Source organism: Maniola jurtina, chromosome 9, assembly GCF_905333055.1.
Source record: "Maniola jurtina chromosome 9, ilManJurt1.1, whole genome shotgun sequence".
Classification (NCBI taxonomy): domain Eukaryota; kingdom Metazoa; phylum Arthropoda; class Insecta; order Lepidoptera; family Nymphalidae; genus Maniola; species Maniola jurtina.
The window spans coordinates 2,183,274-2,198,944 of record NC_060037.1 but is presented as its reverse complement, the minus strand read 5'-3'; positions in this window follow the sequence as shown (position 1 = coordinate 2,198,944).

Below are 15,671 nucleotides of genomic sequence, written 5' to 3'. Positions count from 1 at the left end.
AACAAAGGGTTATTCAAAGGGGCGTACAAAAAATTCCTGAAAGGTCAGCAACGCATCGGCGGCTCCTCCGATGCAAATGTTCATAGGCGGTGGTAATTACTTAACATTAAGTGATCCGCCTGGCTTGCTATTTTTGATTCAAAAAAAACATTATAAATAATCCCGAAGGTTTTATTCACCATGTGTGCTAGGCAAGATCAATAGATACGCAGATTTTTATAAACCCACAAAAAAGATCGCGGATTTATTTCGTACTGGCTTACCATAATGGACGAAATGTCTCATAAATTTTGATAAAGTAAATAGGTGCTACATTTATTAGATAGCCTATTCCCATTTATCGTGATGAATACCCGAACCTGAATAGCAAATGTCTCTCGGGTGACATAGAGTCGACATTTTAGAACAATACCCGCGGAGTATAATAGCATTCCGGTAAAATGCTGTTTGTATAGCCACTTCTGCGGTGTGATATCTATTTATCAGAAGTAGCTGTACGAAGTTATGAAGCAATGTAATAAGGAACAAATAACACCTAACTAGCTTATCCGCCCGGCTTCGCTCGGGGGAATTTCATATAATAATTATTATTAAAGCAGGAATAATAATATTAATTAAGAGGATGGTGAAAGACCTCAGTTATCTATTTAGTAAAGGCTATCAAACGTATTTCATATTACATTATAATATACTATATATCAAAACGGAACTAACATGGTCAGCGGCTCTCTTCGTATGAGAAGAAAAAATAAACTCGAACTGCTTTTTTCTTTTTAAACTAATAATTATTAATTATGTACAGTCGTATGCACATAATTAAGAACGACTACCTACTTCATGGCAAACATATAAAACTGCTTATACTTTGTCGTAAAAACATTGATAACTTTTGACCATTCAAATTGTAATTTCAGGATTCATTTTTAGGCCATTCAGATTTAGGTATAGAACGAACTTTGTTTGCTTAGACTTAAGACACTGTTAAAATGAGACAGCGTTACATCGCTGATATAAATCCATCATCTCGTTTTAACTAAAACTTAACAGGGCTCTCTCCGTCACTCGTTTCATACAATCGTAGTTCCAATTTCATTTGAATATTAAGCAACCAAAGTCCATGAAATTTTGCAGACATATTCTAGAAACTAATATCTGTGTCTGTGGTGTTTTAGATTTTTCTAAAAATATGTAGTTTTAAAATTACAGGGGCTCAAAGATTTGTATGAAATTTTTTAAGACCGCGTAAATTTGAAACCGAATATTTTAACAGAAATCTGGAAAACCACAGACATAGATATTAGTTTCTAGAATATGTCTGCAAAATTTCATGGACTTTGGTTGCTTAATATTCAAATGAAATTGGAACTACGATTGTATGAAACGACTAACGGACAGAGCCCTCTTAAGTCTGAGCAAAGTCAAAGTACGCTCTAAAGATTTCAGCATTAGAATCTTTCGCTTGCTAGGTATCAAACAAGCTGTAGGGTGCCGTTGGATTTAGGTGACGCAAGATGGTGGCGCATGGAAGTCCCTACTTGAGACCTAGGTCCAGGAGTTGGTGTCTATCGGTTCATTATGACGAAAATAGCACCAAATAACGACTTTACAGCCTTGCATAATAACTAACTTAGTATTTTTAAGTCTTTCTTTTTAGATGATGGTTGAAATCACGTGATATACAAGGCACCAAAAGCTTAATTGGCTATAATCCGCTGTGACTAACTGGAAATGGCTTGGCAAATAGGCATTGTAAGGTCTATATCTCCTGAGGATGCTTCGGTGTCGGGGCGAAACGTGCGTCGAGGGGTTTTGGGGTTTGTGTGGTGCTGAGTGGTAGTGGTGCGTATTGCTTGCTAGGTGGCTGGCTTTTCCTGCATGTTTATCAGTGGCAGGGTGGGTGGTGCATGTCGCATGCTGCATGTTGCACATACAGATTTGTTTGGTTTAGCGGATTATAGCAAATTAAGCTTTTGGTTCCTTGTATATCATGGACTTCCGCAAAATAATGCCTGCTTCTATACTACATTTGAAATCACATCACACGTAGGATGACGTAGATAAGTATTTGAATAAGTAAAGTATTTGGTGCCCTTTGCCCTTAAATGTAAGTCGCGAGGGGTTCGTTCCAATTAAAAAGGGTAAAATGGCCTCATTGATGTAACTCGTAATGAAGAGCTAGCTGGGTTACAACCAGCTCTGTAGGCTTTATAATATCTCTTATACAATATTTTTGTGTAGTACGTTCAATTGTTCATGCAACAAATGCTTTAGATTTAAAACCCTCTAATTTAAAAGAATCTTTAAGTATAAAGAATATAATGTCCTCTCGACCGAATTTCGCCCACGGCGGCCAAGCTCCATAGAGATTAGCCAACTGCGTGGGAGATAGTATATGCACACACTATTCCCTCACTCTCATAGCCCGATGGCACAGGAATCCGATAGGTACAACCGGAGAGAGATCAGGCGCAGGACCGACGGCAAAGCTCTCTGAAACACGGGGGTAAAGAACCACCAACTTCCTATATAACACCGAGCTAGTACCTACTGGAAAAATCCAATCCTATTTTTGGCCAGGACCTCGTCATCTGCAGTCGAACATAGAACCACTAGACCAAGGAGGAAAAGTCTATGAATACATTATCTTTACTTTATACTTATACTTTACTAAAACCCGACTACGATCGTCTATAATAAACGCTAAAATATTTATACATAATAAATTGTTTTTCTGTCGCTTTGTATATTTTAATGTTATAGTACAATTATATTCCTAAATTTTCTCTCTTTCATTTGACATTCAATAGCAAAAAAAAACCTTTTTTTATGCAACATCCGTTAGCTCAATTTTTTTCGTAAAAATATAACCTATATTACCCGGACCTTTATAACTCATCAATTGACAACTCATTCATCAAAATCGGCCCAGTAGTTTAGGTGCTACGGTGGAAAACACAGAATATGGATAAACACAAAACATAGACTGTTAAAATCATTTAACCCTTTCTTTTGGCTTTGCCGTAGTTGGGTAAAAAGGATAAACTGATTGACTGACATAATATTGTTATAACGAGCACCTTTCACCACTGGGTCTTGAATTTTGTTACTTGAGATTTTACGTATACGTTTTCCCTTTATTTCAAAAAGGCAAATAGGTGAATAATAATATTATCTTACCTATCTTTTCGACTTCTTTCGAACTCTCCGATGGGCCTCCTATTAACAGACAGGCCTTTATTAAGGATGTTTCAAAGAGGATGTGTGATGTGTAGGCCTATTTGAATAAAATCTATTTTGAATAGAATATTCGGCTATGATAAAACCAGGTACCCATACCTACCTATAGTCCGTAATAAATGACTTCTTACGCGCCATTTTAACTGGTCATTCTGTCACGAAAAAGTACGGTACACCTAATATTATAACGGCGAAAGTTTGTGTGTGTGTGTGTGTGTGTGTGTGTGTGTATGTTTGTTACTTTTTCACGCAACTTTCATTCTCCACGCACGCTTCCTTCATTTTACAGAATAAAATCTAGTATAGACTAGATTTTATTCTAGAATAAAATCTAGTATAGACTAGATTTTATTCTGGATTTTATTTGGAGAGTGACATAGGTCACTCTCCAAATCTTTAACTGTACCCATGCAAAAAAAAACACGCCAATCCTTGTGCCGTTGCGACGTGATTGAAAGACAAACCAACAAAAAACACACTTTCGTATTTATAATATGGGTAGTGTTTTGTCCAAGCAGACTGCTTCTGAGACCTGAGTTCGTTTGATCAATTAACAACTTTTCTGTACTCTCTGGTGACTGGCCGACCATACGAGGTATAATTAACCCCTAATATTGACATAAATTGACAAACAAGCCGCCGCCATCGAAACGTGGTCATTTATTCATTATGCCTACTAATGTACTCATGTTATTACCCGGGCCTGCACCCCCCATCCGTAATGTGTCGATATGGGAATGCTAGGGATGGCAAAAAATGGTTTGTTTTGTTTTCTCAATCAATAGACGCCCGTAATTAACAATAATTATAATCAATCTATCATAATTATTAAATCTGTCGATCAGTTATTTAGCAACGTTGTAATAAACGTTGTAATAAAACTTATAAAGTCATTAAGAAATATTCCATATGCTAGCTATATTAAAACATAATGAAAACTCTACCGTGGTGGGCAGTGCATAATCTTCTTCTTCGTTGTAACACTCTTGGCAGAGCGGTCGTGGTCATTACGAAGCAACGTTTGAGGTCAAACGTCAAGAGGAGGTTATACGCCTAATTACGCCTAATACGACTCAGTGGTAAGCGCTGTGGTCTTATTAGTGGCAGGTCCCGGGTTCAAATCCCGGCAGGGGTTTGGAATTTTATGGTCTGGTTTGGTGAGAGGCTTAGGTCGTGGCTAGTTACCACCGTACCGGCAAATCCGTGCCGATTTATCGTTCCAGTACGATGTCGTATAGAATCTAAAGTGGTATGAGTTTAATAAAACTACCACACTCCTTCCAGGTTAACCCGCTTCCATCTTAGACTGCATGATCACTTACCACCAGATAGATTACAGTCAAGGGCTAAATTGTATCTGAATTTAAAAAAAACTCTACCGCATCTGCTTTCAGTCCGATTGTAACTACGTAACTGTCTATTTGATTCGATCAAGGCAGTGGCCAGTGTTGCATGAAACGTAGTACGAACTAACTATGAGTCTGTTGCGTTTTGCGTTACGTGTTTAACAGACGTGAGGTGGCGCCTGGGGGCCCCTAGTTTTGAATGACAATCATGTTAGAGACGCGGTTTCTGTGCTTTGTCGTTCACTGCATTGTTATATTTGGTCCATAGATTAAATAGTCTGGATTTAATACTTAGTCACTATTAGATAATACCACAATTGATAAGAATAAGAATATATAAGAATTGTCACAGAAATTTAATTATTGGCACGTATGCCAATCAGAATAACAGAACGAAACTGTACCTACCTATTGTCCTAAATATATTAGCTTTTTATTATTGCTCACAATACAAATTGTGTCCAACGAACTAAAATTTTCATACAAACGCATGACCTATTGACATTAAAACCCTCTATATTGACGGTTGCAGCAAGATTAACACCCGTATTCACAAACGTTACTATGAGGTCTCACAGTGCCCTCGAACGCACAGTGTCCGTTCCACCAATCAGATGACTGTATCACGTCAATTTACAATGATCTGATTGGTGGAACCTACACTATGCGTTAGAGCGCACTGTGAGACCTCATAGTAACGTTTGTGAATACGGCCGTAATAGTAGTAAGTAGTAGTACCTAAAGTACTTAGTAGAGTAGCTACTTAATTTTCATCTATTGACATTAAAAACCTCTATAGGCTAAAATGCACTATTGTAGCATTACCTACTAAGTACTTTAAATTCATCCAATCACAATATTAATATTGTAGCAATGTGACATCCACAACTTTCGTGCTAAAGAGGCCGGTTACCCTAGCGGCCCTACAGATTTTCATTAAAAAAGCATTATTGATCAACCCTGATTTATGATAGTAGGTTGGGGGGATGCGACGGGCCCAATTTCGGAAATCAATTGGTCTCGTTGGGGCTTCGCACTCGTTTGCGGGGCGGGCTGACGGCGATTGGTAATTTCCATAAGGCGGATCGCACAGGCGTTCGTTAGATATCCGACGGGACAAACACAGCCGGCACCTGTTCACGACAGGTATGAAACTTATACGAGGCTTCACATATGTATACTGGCAGGCGTCAAATGTAGATAACATTTGACGCCTGATCAGTCTCGTATGATTGAGGTTCTCAATCATACGAGACTTGTGACTTGATGAATTATTGTGATTCTCAGTGTAAATTCTTTGACCAGAACGCGAATCTGCGAAATGCTATTTTTCCGGGTCCGGGGTTCGACCCGGGTACGTAACTTTTTTAATCGTTTTAATCAATCTGAATACATCGTGAGGAAATTTTCGATGCTGGAGAGTTCTCCATAATGTTCTCAAAAGTGTGTGAAGTCTGCCAATCCTCACTTGACCAGTGTGGTTGAAAACATATCATTCTGAGAGGAGACCCGTCTGACGCAGTGGTAAGCGCTATGGTCTTATTAGTTGGAGGTTTCGATTTCTTCGATTCCCGGGGTTTCGAATTTTATAATTCGTAGTCTGGTCTGGAGGCTTCGGTCGTGGCTAGTTATCACTAGTGCCGCCAAGCGATTTAGCGTTCCGGTACGATGCAGTGTAGAAATTAAACGGGAACATGGGTTTAATAAAAACTGCCATACCCCTTCCAGGTTAGCCCACTTCCATCTTAGATTACAAATCATCACTTACTACCAGATGAGATTGCAGTCAAGGGCTAACTTGTATCTGAATAATAAAAAAAGACAGCTCAGTAGTGAGCTGGCAATGGGTTGTGATGATGATTAAAGCTTCATAGTGACAATAGGCAAACTTTATGCCAAAAAAATCATATGTGGATGGATATAGTTACTCGTATTATACGGCATGCCCAGTATGCAATAAAATTTTGGCACGCATGACAATGAGGCTCATTAAAGCATGCCTGTATGCCGCCATCTTGCGACTGCCAACTGCCGTTTCCGCTTCCGTTCCAATTTTAAATCCTGAACTCAGAATTGTATGAATCATCCACATTCAACAAAGCCTTCATTAGTGAAAGCGTAGGAGTCCAGAGAATTACTTAAAATGCAGAAAACCTACCAATTTTGTACTCTCAGCATCGTTTGATGTCTCCTCATTTCTGTGATTGTGACCCCTTTGCCTGTTAATACATAGGTAGGTGAAGTAAGTAATATTGTATACCAAAACGCAATAATATCCACATTTTTGCTAGCAGGTAAGATACCAGTTTACTATAATAGTACGAAACTTTATAAAATAAAGTGTAAGATAGTACATAAATCTCTAGTCTTATTTAAACTCTATTCAATTTACATGCGGATACAACAGATGAGTTTAGATGTTTCAGTATATTCGACGGTGAAACAACCATGTTAACCGCAAACCTACCTCTATTTCTACACATTCGTTTCGTGGGTCAACGACGTCCAATGTTTGTAAATTGGGCCACAGTGCTTTGCCGAATATTCGCAAATACTTCCTCTTGCGGTGATAGCCCAGTGGTTAAGACGGTTATTCGAAAGGTCGGGGACTCGATCCCGGGCTCTAAACTTGACCTCTAACTTTTCAGAGTCATGTGCGTTCTAAGCAATTACCTAAATACTTAGGTATCACAAACCTGCATACCTGAGAGTTTTCCATAATGCTCTCGGGCATTGGGCAATCTACACTGGGCCAGCTTGGCAGACTATGGCCTAAACCCTTCTCATTCGGAGAGGAGTATTTACTCAGTAGTGCGTCAGCGATGAGTTGATCCTGATGATGATAATTTTCTCTTACATTTAAATTCATATATACATATCTACCTAGTACCTACTCCTTGTGACGTAGCATGCGAGTTTTAAAATACAAATAACTCCGAAAAGGGGTGCTTGTCTGGGAGCAAACCACGGACCCACCAAATGAGACACTGTCACAATTTTTTCAGTTAAATCGATAAATGTAGGTAATATTGTTGTCAATTGTCATCATCATCGAACCTCAGACATCCCCCAAATACAAGACGTCTTAACCAATCGCCGTTTTATACATCGATAAATTAGTTTACATTATTAGTTTTAGGTACTTACGTCGATAAATATATTATTATTGATATAATTTATCTAAAACTCTGAAAAAAGAATTGTTCGCGTCGTCAAATCCCGGCAACGCTGTAAGGGAAGCTATAAAAGCCTTGTAAAACGACATCAAATATCACAAAAGTTTCAAAAGAAATCACTTATTTTTTTACGCTCATCTGCGAGGAAAAGCCTTCATCGCTTTTCATAAAATATATGTATAAAATGTTCAGAATATTTCCTTCCGCGAAATCTGTTACTCGTGTAGGACAATAATACCACTTTTTTATTTTTCACAATATAAGTTTTCATAACACAGACCCTCCCATAAGGAAGAATTTTCGGAAATCCTACCCGAATGAAGCTGTAACGGGCCAGCTTGTTTAACCATAAATGGATACTTACTTACTTTTTATAAATTCAATATTGAACAGATTTTGCAGAATTTAATATATGACTCCAATTTCAGCCAAATTGCTCTGAGCATTAAAGAAATAAATGTCATGCTCAACCTATTCCATACTGGCATAAGCCATAATATTACCCTTGCGTGTAGGGTTGCCAGCAAGACCAATATTTCTTTTATACATAGGTATACAAGTGTAAATTAAAAATTTATAACACCCCCGACAAATTATTTGAGTTTTCCAAAACATCATTTTCAAATAAATATTTATGTATCTAGGCAACGTCCATCTAGACAGCTTGACATTTGTCAATTGACATAATATTATGAACCTAACGGTTATCTAACCTTCTTTTCTACAAGAAAACTAGAAAAGAGCTGATAACTCTTAAACGGATGAACCAATTTTTTTGGATTATAGCTAAGAACACTCTCGATCAAGCCACCTTTCAAACAAAAAAAAGTAAATTAAAATCGGTTCATTCGTTTAGGCGCTACGATGCCACAGACAGATACACAGATACACAGATACACAGATACACAGATACACAGATACACAGACACACAGATACACAGATACACACGTCAAACTTATAACTCCCCTCTTTTTGGGTCGGGGGTTAAAAAGTACCCATAAAAGGATAACTGACGGATTGATTTAACAGCGATTTAAGCTATGCATAAGCAAACAACTTAAATTGCTGGGTCTAAAACTTGAGTTTTTGTTTAAAGGTCTAAAATTGACTCTCGCTATGAAAGGATTTTAAGAAATAAGGCTCTCAACGGGAGCTTTATTCTAACACGGACGAATTCACAAAAAAAAAGAGGTACTTTTATATTAGGATTTGTAAAAGCAAACCAACCTTAGCTTGTTACAGTGTACAGCTACTACGGGTTAAAAGCCTCTGTTTATTAAACTACAATACTGATCGTACTTCAGTGATTTTTATCCTTTGCTGAATTCCGTTTTTCACCTACAAAGTTAAACTTGCTCTTGCTGGCAATCGAATCTGAAACCGGTCACCGGTCAACCGGTGAATACGGTCACTACATATCTATGGGTCACAACGCTTACAGATGACTGTCAAAAAGATGAAAAGAGAGTTAAAAAATCCTGAAAATTACTTAATAAGAATTTCGTTCCTGGCAATCAATCTCTACGGAGGATTGAGCATCTGCGCAGAACATATTATGCACAAACACAGGTGCACTCTCTCTTGCCTTACTCTCCTTCTCCGATGGAACGGCAATCCGACCCGCCCGGAGAAACATCAAGCGAAATGACCTTCGGAAACGGATTCACATACTCTCCGAGGCAGAGATTGAAACCCCGCTAACTTGCTAATTCCGGGCTCTGTCTTCATTGCTAGTACTGAAAATCGTGGTCTGTCGAGATCCTACCCTCAAACGGATTATTGCACCGGCTTCTGTTGGCAGCCATTTAATATTTATGACTCTGGCCTTGATGAATTCCTTGATAGAAGTATCTAGGTGCGAGGTTCCGGGTTCGATTCCCGGCAGGGAATTAGAAATTTTATAATTTCTAAATTTTTGGTCTGGTCTGGTGAGACTCCGTGGAGTTATCATCCTACTGGCAAAGCCGAGCCGCCAAGCGATTTAGCGTTTCGTTACGATGCCGTGTAAAAACCAAAGGGAGGTTAGCCCGCTTCCATCTTAGACCCCATCATCACTTACCACCAGGTGAGATTGCAGTGAAGGGCTAAATTGTATCTGAATTTAAAAAAAGCCAACGAGAATTTTATTCTCCGAAATTAATTTGCTGCATCCGACAAACCTGATCTCAAACAGCTTCCATCCGACCATTAGGGTTGTCTACGAAACGTAGAATTCACCAATTTAATACAAATTTAGTTTCCACGACCCACTGAATTTAACACTCCAGGCAAACCTCAACTCTAACACGATTCCTATAAAACTCTAATTTGCTTATCATATCTACAACTGCAGTAAAACCGAAATTATCTCTATTTATTCATGCAAGGGATGTTGGACTTTGTTTTGAATGAGATGGGGTTGGGTTTTGAGTGGCAGGTTTGATTATTGTATGGCAAAGACAGGGTAACATGTTGTGCTTGGTCCTGTGATGCGTTTCACACGCTCTCCAATTTGACATGTTAATAGACGCCGTACAAAGCAATGCTTAGTATTTAATTACGAAGGAGGAGAAATTACAAGAAGAGATAGTAGGTACAGTCTCCATCGATATAGAATTAGACAGTCTCTCAAGCTTCCTAGGACAGCGATAGGAACTTTTTTTTAATTATGGTCGGCAATCGCAAGTCCAGCGTACCTACTTGTATTAGTAGGTATAGGTCATTGTATGCGCACTTAAAATAACCCTTTATCATAATAATGGACTCAGATCACAATATAAATGAAACCCTTCGAAGTCCAGGCTTAAGTCGTTAACCAAAGAGCACTTATTATAAGCATAATACTTTGGAAATTGGGACCTTAGAGGATCAAACCTCTGTCGGGGTCTCATTAACTTTGAACGTTCCTTTATGTATGTATCCTTTATGCAGGTATTTTATTTCAACGAAGGTTGCCACATAAGATAACGAAGGTAATCTATACAATGTGCCATAAAAACCGGTCAAGTGCGAGTCGGCCTCGCATATGAAGGGTTCCGGATCATCATAAAAGAAATGACACCTTTTTATTTTTTTACAAAACTGTCAGCGCTTTAGCGCTTTATGATATAAAAAATCAATTAAAGTGAAAATAATTTTGGAACTTTCCCATCGCTAAACGCTCCCGCTACCTGTAGCCATGTCCCCGGATGATCCAATCAAAGTAGGTACGATGGAACGGTGTTAATTAATACGATACGCGAACCAGTAGCGTACATGCGTGGATACACAGCGTGGATATAAATAACTAAAGAATACATTGCTAGTCTTTAAAATGTATTGATGCTCATACAAATAAGATCTGCAAGGGTAACCGCTTGATTTTGGATTTGGAAAGTGATTAATCGTACAGATCTGCACGATAAAGTAGAAGGTTCGCCGTGTCAAAAAGCTCGTACAGGCCAAAGCTGCAATGTCGGCGCATTGCGATTGGCCTAGTCAATCCTAAGGTCAGAGACGCTACGAGTGCTTGGTAAAATCCAATCTTTTGATTTTTGCCTGACCAGTTTTTGTTCTGGCAATCCTGAGTTCGAACTAAAAAATAGGACTTACGAACACTCGATAGACTCAAAACTCACTAGACCTCATGCTGGTGGTATGCTTTTGACTTGCTTTCGGCATAAAAAAGGTCCCATACTTATCTACTAAAATACCTATCTTTTCCTTCAGCTGACTTAAAAAAGTATCTACCTACGAGTATAAACGTCGACAATCTGCGTGAGAAGAAACCAAAAAAAAAAACCTTTAAATGACATACAAGGGACCTAATATCCAGTAGGTACATATATCTTTTTCAAATGACCTACCAGAGACCTATGTCCAGCACTGTAGGTAGATAGGTGTCTTAGATTTTGCATAATTTCCAGCCCAGGTTTCCGAAGTCAATATGAATGAATACGAGATTAGAGTATCTGTGTACTTTGTGTCTATGAGATATGAATATTGGGTCGTGTGAGTGTTTATTCAATTACTGCAACTAATTTAATTAAAATCTTTCGTATGAATACCTATCTACCTATATTTTAGGCTTGAATCACAGAATTCAGAACAGGTTATAGAAAAATCTGGGGTATTTCAAATAAGAGTCCTAGGGCCACACAACACTAGTTCCTAAGCCATTGCGACACAGACTATGTTTTAAGGTTTAAAAATCGGCCACGTGTGAGTTGGACTCGTACACGAAGGGTTCCGTACCATTGTACAAGAAACAATTTTTTTCATGGCGGCCATTTTGAAAAATTATTATTTGTTCTTATAGCGGCAATAAAAATACATATTCTGTCAAAATTTCAACTCGCTACCTATTACGGTTCACGAGATACAGCCCGCTGACAGACTCGATAGCTCAACGGTTGAAGAGCAGACTGAATTCCGAAAGGTCGGCGGTTCAAACCCCACCCGTTGCACTATTGTCGTACCCACTCCTGGCAAAAGCTTTACGCTTAATTTGAGTGGAAACAGGAGTAGGTATAAGTCATTATTAGCATGCCTAATATTCTTTTTTTTTTAAATGGGCGGGCGGTCGGACGGACGAACAGCGGAGGCCTTGGCAGTTGGCATCCTTCGGGTGCGGAACCCTAGTAATTAAACTGAAAATCTATGTATACCTACTTTGTGCTATCCGTATGAAGCCGGGGCGGGTCGCTATAGTTAGGTAGGTATCTATACATAACGTGACGAGAGATACGAGTGAAGTGACCCATTTAATTATATTACCATGGGTCGAGTTGGTTGCAAAAAGGGAATTTTATATTATGTACACGAGACCTAACACACAACGAACGAAAATAATAAATTCAGCTGAATTAAGGGGTCCATTACATTATTAGGCAGTACATCTGGTACAGGCTTAAACACTAAAGGTGCTATTTACCTACCTACTGTACGTATTGTACCTATTAGGTACAGAGTCATTATCATCTTCAGCCAATAGACGTCCACAACTGGGTATAGGCCTCTCTTTAGAACTTCCACCTTCCACACGCCACAGACTTGCGCCGCCATGTGACTCGTCTTTATCTTCTGCTATGAGGCTATACAGGTTCTTGTATACCCTGTATCACTTCGACCGTCTCCGATCTATTGTGATCGCCTCCACTTCATATTTCCTCGTCGAAACCTGTGGCCGCCAGATACAGGAGCACTTTTTTGACTGGAACTGAAGTAGCATCCTCTGGGTATACGATCTGTTCGATTCCCTAGGTGAATGCTTAAGGTGCCCACGCACTCGAACTGAACTGCAGCTGAACTGCGCGTCGCGTCAACGCCCCGTACGATATTCTCTCCAGCCGCGCAGCGCGGCAGTGACGTACGCGCGTCGCATTAGAGCGGGGCAAAAGCAGACTATGCGCATCAGAGTCTCGACAGACTCCGGGCACAGTCTACGAATGTCTTTGCCCTAGAGCTTAAGGGCACTTGTCTAATATTAGTCCACAGTGACCTGTCAAAGCTTGCACTAGTAATGCATAGATTTCTCCTACTAAGCGCCAGCACCTCAGAGGCTACCTTGAAATTGAAGGATTTGACCAGCGCTTTCGAGTGGCTGTTTTTCCAGCGATTGAGTATGTTATAATCAAATTCACAATATTTTTATTCAATTAACTTTTACAAGTTCTTTTGAATCGTCAAGAGCATCTACCACTGGTTCAGAATGCCTTTCCTACCGAGAAGAACCAGCAAGAAACTCGGCGGTTGCTCTTTTCAAGGATTTGATATACAATATTATGCCATGTATAAAAGCAATTGAAGTAAGTTATAATAGCAGTAGGTTAACAGGGTAAGTTGAATCAGGCTCTCAGATAATAGCAGACAGGTGCCTACGACTCGTATGATATCGCAACTCATCTATGAAGGAGTCTGCTAAAGCTAAACTCTCCGGTACAAGACCGCCATTCCATAGCCTGTACCTAAGTTGGTTGGTTCTCTTTTTCCGTCTCCCTCTCCGTCATTGTTGAGGGTCGAGACCACTTTCCAATTAGTCACATAATGCAAGGGATTTTCTAGATTGGATGGGATTCACCTACAATTTACTCAAGTAAATATCATTTCAACGACAAAAGCTCTAGTGTTAGAGTTTTGGAATTTCCGTAGTAGCAACCCATTGTCGAATAACAGTTCCAATTTACTAAGCTTCCTTCTGTATTCGGATAAATTGTTTCTGAAATCCTATTAACGTAGTTTAATTTCCACGTTTGGTGCTCTCTAATTTGTGTTATAGTGCTGGAATTGCTTCATGTACGAATAGGTACCTATTACTAAAATCCTTACCGACGTTTTGAATACATAAATGGATGAACACTATATGTTCTTAATATTGTGTAGGTAAATTATAAATCATGAACATGATCCCCGCGACTTCATCCGCGTAAATCCTTTGATTGTGTAAATCAAAAATTTATAACACCCCCGACAAGTGAAGGTTACGGTCACTAGAAAAGAGCTAATAAATTTCAAACGGCTGAACCGATTTTCCTGAATTATACTAGATAAGAACACTCTCGATCAAGCCACCTTTCAAATTAAAAAAAAACTAAATTAAAATCGGTTCACTAGTTTAGGAGCTACGATGCCACATACAGATACACGCGTCAAACTTATAACACTCCTCTTTTTGAGTCGGGGGTTAAAAACGTCATTAATCCCTAACAATTAGTGATTTCTTCTTTTTAAACTCTTGCCTTATTTAAGCATACCTTAGGTTATCTAAGGTCCTTGGCGTACAAATTCCAGCTACTAATATAGAAAGTAGTTCGTCTGTCTGTTTCTATACAAAGGTAATACCTACAAACTGCAAGAGCGACTCACCGAAGTGGTTATGCTTATAGTCTCAATTGTTTGTGTGTAGTGTAAGCCACAAGAGTTTGCAGTGTTTGTAAAAGAGAAAATATCTTTCTGTCTGTCTGTCTATCTTTTTTCAACACAGTTAAATAATACGATACATATCCATTAGGTAGGTAGGAGGTAGGTACCAGTGGTATCAATACTTAGTCGAAACTCCACTGTTACGTACGGTGCTATTTGCTTCCGCGTTTCAAATTCTTAACAGTCAAGCGCTGGCCAATAAATTAAAAAAAAAACAGAGTTCCCACGGGATTTTAAACAGACCTAAATCAACGACAATGAAGTCACGGGCATCATCTAGTTTATTATAAAACTCTTGCCTTTTTAACCCCCGACCCAAACGGAGGGGTGTTATAAGTTTGACGTGTGTATCTGTATATCTGTCTGTGGCATCGTAGCTCCTAAACTAATGAACCGATTTTAATTTAGTTTTTTTTGTTTGAAAGGTGGCTTGATCGAGAGTGTTCTTAGCTATAATCCAAGAAAATCGGTACAGCCGTTTGAAAGTTATCAGCTCTTTTCTAGTTCTTACTGTAACCTTCACTTGTCGGGGGTGTTATAAATTTTTAATTTACACTTGTATAACTTGTACCACAGAGTAAGCTAAAGCCAACTGACCGTAGCTCGAGAAGAGAATTTAATCAAAGCTTGGGTATTGTGCGATTGTGGGTAAGTAAGCAACTATCTTTGATGCTGGAGCACTTAAGTGAACTACGAGCACTGCATAAACAATAGGGATACCTATCCGATGCACTAGATACCTACTGTGTCACAGAATTTAGAATACCTACCTACGAGTATCATCATCATTGTAGCGGTTGCCACCTTCACAAGATGTCGCTTCTGAACTCAATCAATCAACAACGCTCGAAACACGAACCCCAGCCTGATAACTCACGACCCGCGGCCTAGATGGCAGCACGGGTAGCTTAATTGGAAACTCAAGGAGAAACACGCAACTTTCAATCGCATTAACAGAGCGTTTATCAAATTGCACTATATATAGAAGTTTCTGGCGCCCCGAGCACAACACTAGTTCGGTGGAAATTCCCA